Raw genomic sequence first — 9,225 nt, 5'->3', positions numbered from 1 at the left:
GTAATGTCATATTAAGGCGTGAAATAAATAAATAATTATTAATTAATCGTATTCATTATACATGACTTATAATATCACATTATTTTAGTGATGTACAGTTATATTAAGGTTTATAATAATAGATGAGTTTCATAAGCCAAGTAAAATAAACAATAACACAAATTTATTTTGTTAATAATTTATATTGTAAAAATTTTAATAATTATCATATTTAATATTGTTGTATTCATTAAAATATTATTCATTATATTTTAAAGTATTTCATGGTAGACACGTTAAAAAACATCACAATAAAAATAAATTTAAAACAAATATGAATTTTCAATAGGAAATAATTTTTTGTTAATATTACAGTCATCGTGAGAAATTTAATTTATTTTCTCGGTAAAATGCAAATATAATAGTTCAAATATTAAAAAAAAAAACCTTTTATGTATTGAAAATGTAAAATAAATAACTTATTAATAATTTATTTATTAAAACTTTTTAGTAACATTTTACATTATAATTTTTAATATTTATTGTTTAATTACACAGATGAGTTAACAATAATAAAATAATGTTAATACATTATGATATTGATTAAATGATGCCGTGATAAATATTAAAATTTATTTATTCATAAGACATAACTTAAAATGTAGGTGTATAATTATATGTAAATTAGATTTAATAGGACCGAATTTTTATTGATTTTCAAATAAATTAGAATTTGTAATATAAACTTATATAGCTCTAGAGAAACAATAATTTAACATTTTATATTAAAAATAGTCGTGGTATTATTAAATACCTAAGAACGGAGTAAAATTCATAATATATATTATGCATGCAGACATATTATTATGCTATGAAACTGTGAGAGTAAAGAATTTTAAATTGTAACGCACAGCTATTTACCATTGTCTTACATTATAATAGTTATCTAATCGAATTTGGATTCAGATGATTCAAAGGATAGAAGACAATTTATACTGTGAAACTACTTATCGCTTAAGTTGTTTAGTATTTTTTGGTCATAACCTTAAAACCTAAAACAAAAACGTTATAAGACTAAAATGTGAAATAAAATTTTATAAAATTATAAAACCCAACTATATTATGTTGTTTATACATTTTTTTTGCCAAAATTCCAGGTCAGTGAATATGTCCTTTGTCCTCATATTAATAATATTGCATCGTATTTTCGTTTATAAATAATTACAATACAATAATATAATATAATTTATAATAGCACCACGATATACACGATGAATACTTAAATTGTACTTTAAAAATATGATTTTACGCCATTAGTACTTATTATATTTTATATTATTACACAACAATAAAAATTAAAATAGACCACGTGTAATAATTAACGGTGTTTTGTTTTTCTTGTTTTCCTCTTCCCGTAAAAATCTCCGTTGGGGACTATTGTATATTGTACATTCAGTTGGCGGTTGCTTCGACATTAGTTATCGCGCGCTCTGTCGGCTGTGCGAGCGTGTTTATTAATGTATACAGCAAGGACTTTCGTGTACTAAAAATTATTAAAACTGCATTTTAAAACATGTGCATATGTGTTTAAAATTCTCAATATCCTATTAAATATGCACTAAAAAAATAAAATTTATTATAGGTTCTACTACTATTACACTATAAAACATAATGCATGGTTGTCCCGTATTATAGTGTATTATCTACATTAAATTACACGTAATAAAAACACCTGTAATAAACTAGTGGTTAATAGATTTAATTTGCGTTGCACTCTACAAACGAACAGCTATAGTATACCATAATCTAAATAATTATCTATTGATCATAAAGCTTTTATCTTTATAAAATTAATGATCGACTCACAATGGAATCAAACGAATTGTGTGCACTGGCTGATGAAAATACTTAAGTACGTTATTTTCTACATTATATTAAAATAATATGTTTTTTGAAACACAAAATTATGATCTAAAAACATAAATTATTGTTGAATAATTTACAAAAAAATGTTGGATATTTTAACAACGATTAAGTCGTAAGTTGTATAATATATTTTGTACGCTGCATAGAAACTATGTGGCGTAAAATATTATATTAATCAGAAAAAATATGCAAATACGTGAGAATCTTTGCTGTATTTATTAGATTCTAAAAATAATTTGTAACAAAGTTTTACATGGCTAAACACGCTGATGCGTCTTTATGTTGACGGCTTACGAGCTTTGTCACTGCAACAATGGTAGACACTGAACCGTTCGGTGAACGTTCTAGGGTGATAGTAATCACTCAGTGGTCGATATTTAATAACAAGGTATAAAACGTCCCTATAAACGGAGTGATCCATTTAAAGTAAGACACTCATAAAATTAAGTATCTTACGTTAAATCGATCATCCTGTATAGTATGAATACTAAATAAGTAACAAATATTATATTTTACTACAAGATAGGTATGCAGATCTTTGACTACCGAGACAACTTTTACTACTTATTTTTTAAGTTGAAACTGCTGATTATTATTAAATACGTTTCCAAGATTTATTTCAATAACACTGAAATGTGCGACATAATATGAGTTATTTTTTGAGTACAGACTTTTTGGTGAATTAAAATCTTTTTTATAAACTTTTTAAAACTGTTATACAATTACATACCTTTTTAATGAATTTTAAACCATATACAGCCTGCATACCTCCACGCTCAAATCGTTTTCGAGAATGCCATGTCTCTTGTATAATGAACATCAGCTTATATGTTTACACAAGTGAATCTATAATCTCAGGACTCAGTGTTCATAATATAATTTTATTACTTGAATAAATTTTCTGATAATGACTCTTTACTGGTGTCTGGTAGTTCTATAGTCTATTAAAATTAAAAAATCCACCTTGATCTTTCATACTTAATGCATCGACGTCAAGTTAATAAGTGGTTGTTACAACTATATAGTTACACATCATCAATAGCACTGTTTTGAGTTTTAAGTAGGTATATTATTTCGAAAATGCATGTCAGGACTTCATTTTTAGATGAACTATTAGAACTGGTAGAGTATTCTATAGTTGAAAATCTGAAAGATATAACGTATTATTATTACAAACGTATTCAATAATTATTCAGTTTGGAACTGGAATTAGTTATAATTATGACATAATGAATCAATGAATCACCGTTTGATTTTAGAACTATATTATAATAGAATTTCTAGTGACCACATACACGTGCAAAAGTGTAGTACAGTTAGTATTTATTTAACTCAAAGAATTCACTGTGCGTTTTAATAAAATTGGTTACTTATGAATATTCAGTAATTTAGAATGATATAGCTTTAAATATGGTAAAAATAATTTGATTTTTTTATAGGGTTTACGTATAAGTTAAATACTTAAATGGTAAGTTGAATGTATGAACATAATACGTAGGCATATACCTGTATATATTTATTTCAAGTTATCTGTTATCCTACTAAACCTAACAATAAACTTTAAGTACAAATTTAAAATACTATAAAATGTGTATCATGTTAAGTAATTGAACTTTTTTTTTTATTTTGTAAATAAATTATGTGTTGTATATTATACGGTCCTATAGAACAGAAGTTGGATTTTAAAAATGTCACGTACACTAGTGCTAACACATTAATTGGAGCTTATTTATTAGTAAGGGGAACGTAAGTTTTTTCCTTTTCTGTGCACACAATTTATTATTCTAACTACTAACTGTTAAATATTCAACAAAAACAAATAGAAAATCATTTTATATAGTGACATTAACACACTCAAGTTAATTTGTAATTGTATGTTAACTAAAAGTTAACTTAAAGTGTTCATTGTTTTAATTTTTTGTTTTTATATAAAATATGAGTTGCAGCACTAAAGTATAAAACCACTTAAAATATTAGTCTAATTTATAATTTAATATATAAGAAAACATGAATATTGTGCTGTATTTAAAACAGGATTAAATACAGTACATAATAAGTAATAGAATATATTATATATTTTTTAAATATTTCGCTGGTATGACGTTGTCATTGGGAAAAAAAATTAACTAATTACTCAATTATAGTATTTTAGGTTTTCAATTATTTATCAGCATGTTATAAATCTTTCAAAATGCAAGGCCTTATAGTTTTTTTGATACGTTCGAATATTTTGATCAACGAACGAAATACATAGTTCCAAATTTAACCTAGATAAAAACTCTCTTACTTTATTCCATCGGTAATTTAATGATGGCGACATCGTCCATAATGTCTATACAATTTTATTTGATTATCGTAAAATAGATGTTGAGAATATTTAAAATATCCCAGTCGACGTGTCAATACACGTTAGATTGGTGGAACGAAAAAAAATACATTTCGTTCAAAGCGCATGCGTGACTACGTAAGTCCTAAGTAGTGAAACAATATATGTCACAAGAAATAGACAAGATTGAGAAGTAAACTTTGTTTGACAGCCGTTGAGTATCATACAAGACTGTTGGACAAGCGTTTAATGTAGATTTTCAAAAATATTCGACACGTTGTCTTTTACGACAATTTTTGCATATTCATACCTCAATAATATAGGTACTAAAGTTTGGGATTTCATTTTTATTTTTAAAATATAAATAGTATAATAATACCTAAATTAAATTTGATATATTTTATGTTTGAGCACATCAGTACTTTACAGTAGGGTGACTTACTTCGTTTTTAAAGATATTATTAAATTACATGATTTCTATAGTATGATAATATTATAATTTTACCAAGCAGTATAATGTATAAATGTTTTAGATCGATGAGATGTTTTCAAGTTTCAATAAAAATAAAAATGTATCATATTTATTATAGTTGATAAATTTAAAGTATTTTTTATTTATTTTTTTATAAAGATTGTCAAGTATACAAACAACGAAACTCTGTATATAATTGCATTTCTATAATTGAATTGAGTGCGCGGACCACTTTACTTTTCATCTAAACCGTTGCTGTGAACTTTAATTGAATAATAGTTTATTCATGTTTTTATTTTAGAATTCTAAAAAATAAGGTTATTTTTTCAAATAAGAAATTAAATTATTTTAAAGAAAAAACGAGAACTAATATTATACTTTTGTAATTCATTTTCTTATTTCTATAATATATTCAGCAGAGATTGAAATTTCCATAATACATTGTACAAAATTCACATTTCTTACATTTTTAAAATTAAATATAATATAGAAAATTTTTTTAGGCACCTAATGAGTTTAATGATTTTTGATATAGTTATTTAATATATTCTATAATACACCTACTTATATTCGATAAACAAAATAAAAATATTTTACTATATATTAATTTTAATATTTTTGTATTTATTAAATTGGTGTAATGATAGAAATTTAAAATATTAATATGTTAATTGTCACCCCCCCCCCCAAAAAAAAACCTATTAAAACATAACCATATTAAAAATAAATTCAATATTTTATGGTTAATTTCAATACGAAATTACTGATGATTATAATATTAACCTTATTTTATATTGGCTACATTTCTTTGTAATCCGGGTTATGCATCGGAACCCATGCTAGGTACAGCAATCGTTAATGCTTTATATTAAGTAAATTTTTAACTTGTCTATATGTAATTAAGGCGTTCCCTATGGAATAATTAGGTAATTCAAAATTACAAAGTAAAACCAATTTACACAACAGATTACTTTTAAATTGCTGGTATTTCTATTTATAAGAACTTCCTTTTGATCATGATAATTTACCCATAATTATATTTTATCCATCTAATGACTTCACATTTTACTAAAAACATAATTTGATTGTGTACAATTTTTCATTAAGGATAACATTGACGTCTTTAAAATTAATAGTAGGTATCCACAAAATCGATGTGCTTGAATAATAGTAGGTAGGTACACGGTGAACATATAATCAAACTCGATTAATAATTTAGAAGTTTAAATTAAACAGTTTTTAACTTCCAAGATAGTTCTTTGAAAGTAGAAAATATTATATTAACGTTTGTTTTACACGAACTATTCGAAAAGTAATAAAATTACAAATGAAGATTGACAACTTTTGGTTTGGCATTTGTTCTTCTACTCTGTTCAATAATACATTTCAATTTAAAAATAAAATAGCACAGTGAGTACTTTAATCGCACTTGCGCGTAATCAGATTTGTGACTGACATGCGAATATACTTAACTATTTTTAAAATACTTACCATGTTTATAGTTGAACAGGATATTATGCAATTGTGAATAAATTATTGGGAATACAAACTCAAGGAAATATAATAACTATTATTTTAGCTTAGTATTATTTCAAAATTTTAATGTATAATATTAAATTGTGAAAGAATAAACAGAAATTAAAATATATATATAATAATACAATATAACGAGAGGATTTAAAAAAAAAAAACTTTTTTAACTTATACATATAATAATGTAATTTTGAAGTGCTTAAAAATAATAGCATATTAAAAAATTCAAAATGGTTCACATTGTTATACGATAATCATAAATAAATTATGTTAAATATATAAATTAGTTGTACAACGAAACTATGTAATGTATTGTCTATAACTAAAAAATTCAGCAACTTATTATTTGAAATACGCAGCGAAATTAATTTTTTTATATTGTTATACTTGTTACATAATATTATTGACTTTATACTAGTCATCGTTATGTCATGTCTTTAGGTAACATCGTGTAACTTATAATTATATACATTTTACTTCAACACTATTATTGTTTTATTATATATTATTATCATGTTATTAATGTACTCGATTTGCACTCTATTATTTCATATTATGTTAAATTTCTAACATTTGCTGTTGGGATAATTGCAAGTATTTAAATTTTGTTCGTACAACCATGCGATCCATTTTGCGTATGAATATAGCAGACGAATATTTTATTATTAACGATTAGAAAACAATTGATGGTACGAGGGTGGTGGTGCAGTGTTGGTTCGTTCCTTAATTGCGAATGACTGGTTCCTCAACGAATGCGAAAATGTTATTTTAATAATTAATGGACAAACCAATCAATCGTATAAATCATAAGTCCGCCCGATCCCAACTCTGACATTTCACTGAGTAGTCCGTAATTACGTTGATTTCCATAATTCCGGTTGTTATGCCGTTTAAATCGATTGAACGAGAAAATTAAAATAAAAAAATAATATTAATGAATAACATAAAGCTCCAAGTTTCCGCATTAAACTTGTTTGTAAGTCTGAGCCACTTATACAGTGGAATGGGGATAAAAAACAACACTGTTTTTATATCTCTTTCCCTTGTGTCTGGTCTCATTAAAAAGTAGTTGAAAGGATTTTTTTTTATTATTATTACTTTTATTACTAAAGGGTTGTTAGAGTGGGTAGAGAAATTAAAATTTAAAATAAAAAACACCGTGGTTAACCAGAGGCTTTTTTTAAAATTCATAACAAAAACCACATTATTCCGGTTTTACTACGAAAGTATTAATCCACATTTATATAAAAATATATACTTAAAAAAATGATTACATAATCATATTATCTATAACATCGACAATGACCAATTGGTGTATAGATAATATTATACAAGTCTATGCTGCAAGGCGGTGGTATCATGTATGATATTCAAGGTTGAATTGTAAACCATGAATTTGTTAGAAAAATTAGGCACTAGAAGGTAGAAAATTAATGCAATTTTCAAAAAGTATCATAAATATTTTATGGGAATATGATTTCATACTTTTATTCAACGTTGCCATTACACTTATTTGCTCTCATTATAATAAATTATAATTATAATAAGATTAATATGCTAATTGACGTTTATTTATATACGTTTGGCTACTGTTTTATTTGTATCTGTGGATATTTCAAAATAAGCGCATATACATTTATACAACAAGCCAAGTTTGTTGGCCTTAATCAATAAACTTTGACAAATTATGTTAATCCACATTAAACATTATACGCTCAAAGTTTTATTTTACATACATAATATCATAGGGCAAATACTTTATTATTTATTTTCAATTCTGATATTTATTCAATTTTTACTGATTTATTATCAACATTTTAATTTTTATCGATATACAGATACATTGAAAGTTTTAGTAAAACATTTCCTAGTTGATCGCTAGTTAATCAATTCTATATTATATGAGAATTTTATTTTTTTTTAATGAAAAGATAATTGGATAGGATGATTCTTCAATATTGTGTTCGCCTCTTTCTCTATTTAATAAATAAAAAGTTAATGAAATTTTAATTTTTTGAATGTTTATATAATAATAATACGTAGGTATACTTATTTTTTTTAAGCGGCCAGAAATTTTAGTTATATATTTCTAAATACAATACATAATTGATAAATACATGATAATCAATAAATAGTATATAGTATATATATATATATTATATGAATATATGAGTATATTAAGGATTATAACTTAATTCGAGTACCACCATTCCTTAGCCTAAATCACTTAAATTAAATCATACTGTTTCCGGCGTATAATTGAAACCTTATGTCTTACTAGCTTTCAAGAAGTTGTTTAGGAGTTGCGTTGGCTTGGAAAAACTTTTTGTTTTTTTTTTCCTTAATTGATGATATCTTCAAATTTCGGTGCATTACTTCATTGAAGTTCATTCCAGTCGAATTAGTATACTCCAACAATAGTAGGAAGGGCAGTGTTTTGACAATGTTGAATGTCTTCGCTGTTAGATTTGCTGGCACATTCCCACAATTGTACGTAATAAGTCCAAATCGGTTTTATGATAGCTACATATAGAAACCATTTGTTTGCCAGGTAAAGTGTAGAATGTCTTCCAACTAGCCAATATAACTTGCGTATTTTTTTTTTTTTTGATTTTTGGCAACTTTAATGGCTAGCATTATGTTTTTAATTCAGGAACGAGTCAAGGTGCACACCCAAGTATTAAGCTAAATCTTTTTGTGGGTTGGTCATATGATTTAGTAACACTTTCTGCAAAATTTTATTTTTTGCGTCAAGTAATTAAATTTGATATATTTTTTAATTAGTAGGCACGTAGATTTTATTACACCTTTTTTATCTTGTAGCAAAATATGTTATTATTTTTTAAATGAGAATCAACATATTATACAGGACAAATAAAATTTAAAGTTAATGTTTCAAAGATAACAGCTTATACAACTAATATACATTTCATTTGATATAATATGGGTCGTGATGATTTTACCATTACAGTAATTGGTATTAATGTAT

General features: G+C 25.1%; 1 long non-coding RNA gene across 1 annotated transcript; it reads right to left on the bottom strand.

The window, feature by feature from the left end:
* Positions 1-656: 656 nt before the first annotated feature.
* Positions 657-8,799, bottom strand: LOC126550154 (uncharacterized). Its single transcript, XR_007604196.1, has 3 exons — positions 8,515-8,799; positions 2,636-3,051; positions 657-1,522 (listed from the first exon to the last, which is right to left on the bottom strand). It is a non-coding gene; the product is annotated as an uncharacterized LOC126550154 (long non-coding RNA).
* Positions 8,800-9,225: the final 426 nt, after the last annotated feature.

This window comes from Aphis gossypii, chromosome 2, assembly GCF_020184175.1.
Source record: "Aphis gossypii isolate Hap1 chromosome 2, ASM2018417v2, whole genome shotgun sequence".
NCBI lineage: Eukaryota > Metazoa > Arthropoda > Insecta > Hemiptera > Aphididae > Aphis > Aphis gossypii.
Note: the sequence above shows the minus strand (reverse complement) of the source record. Positions and strands in the feature narration are given on the sequence as shown.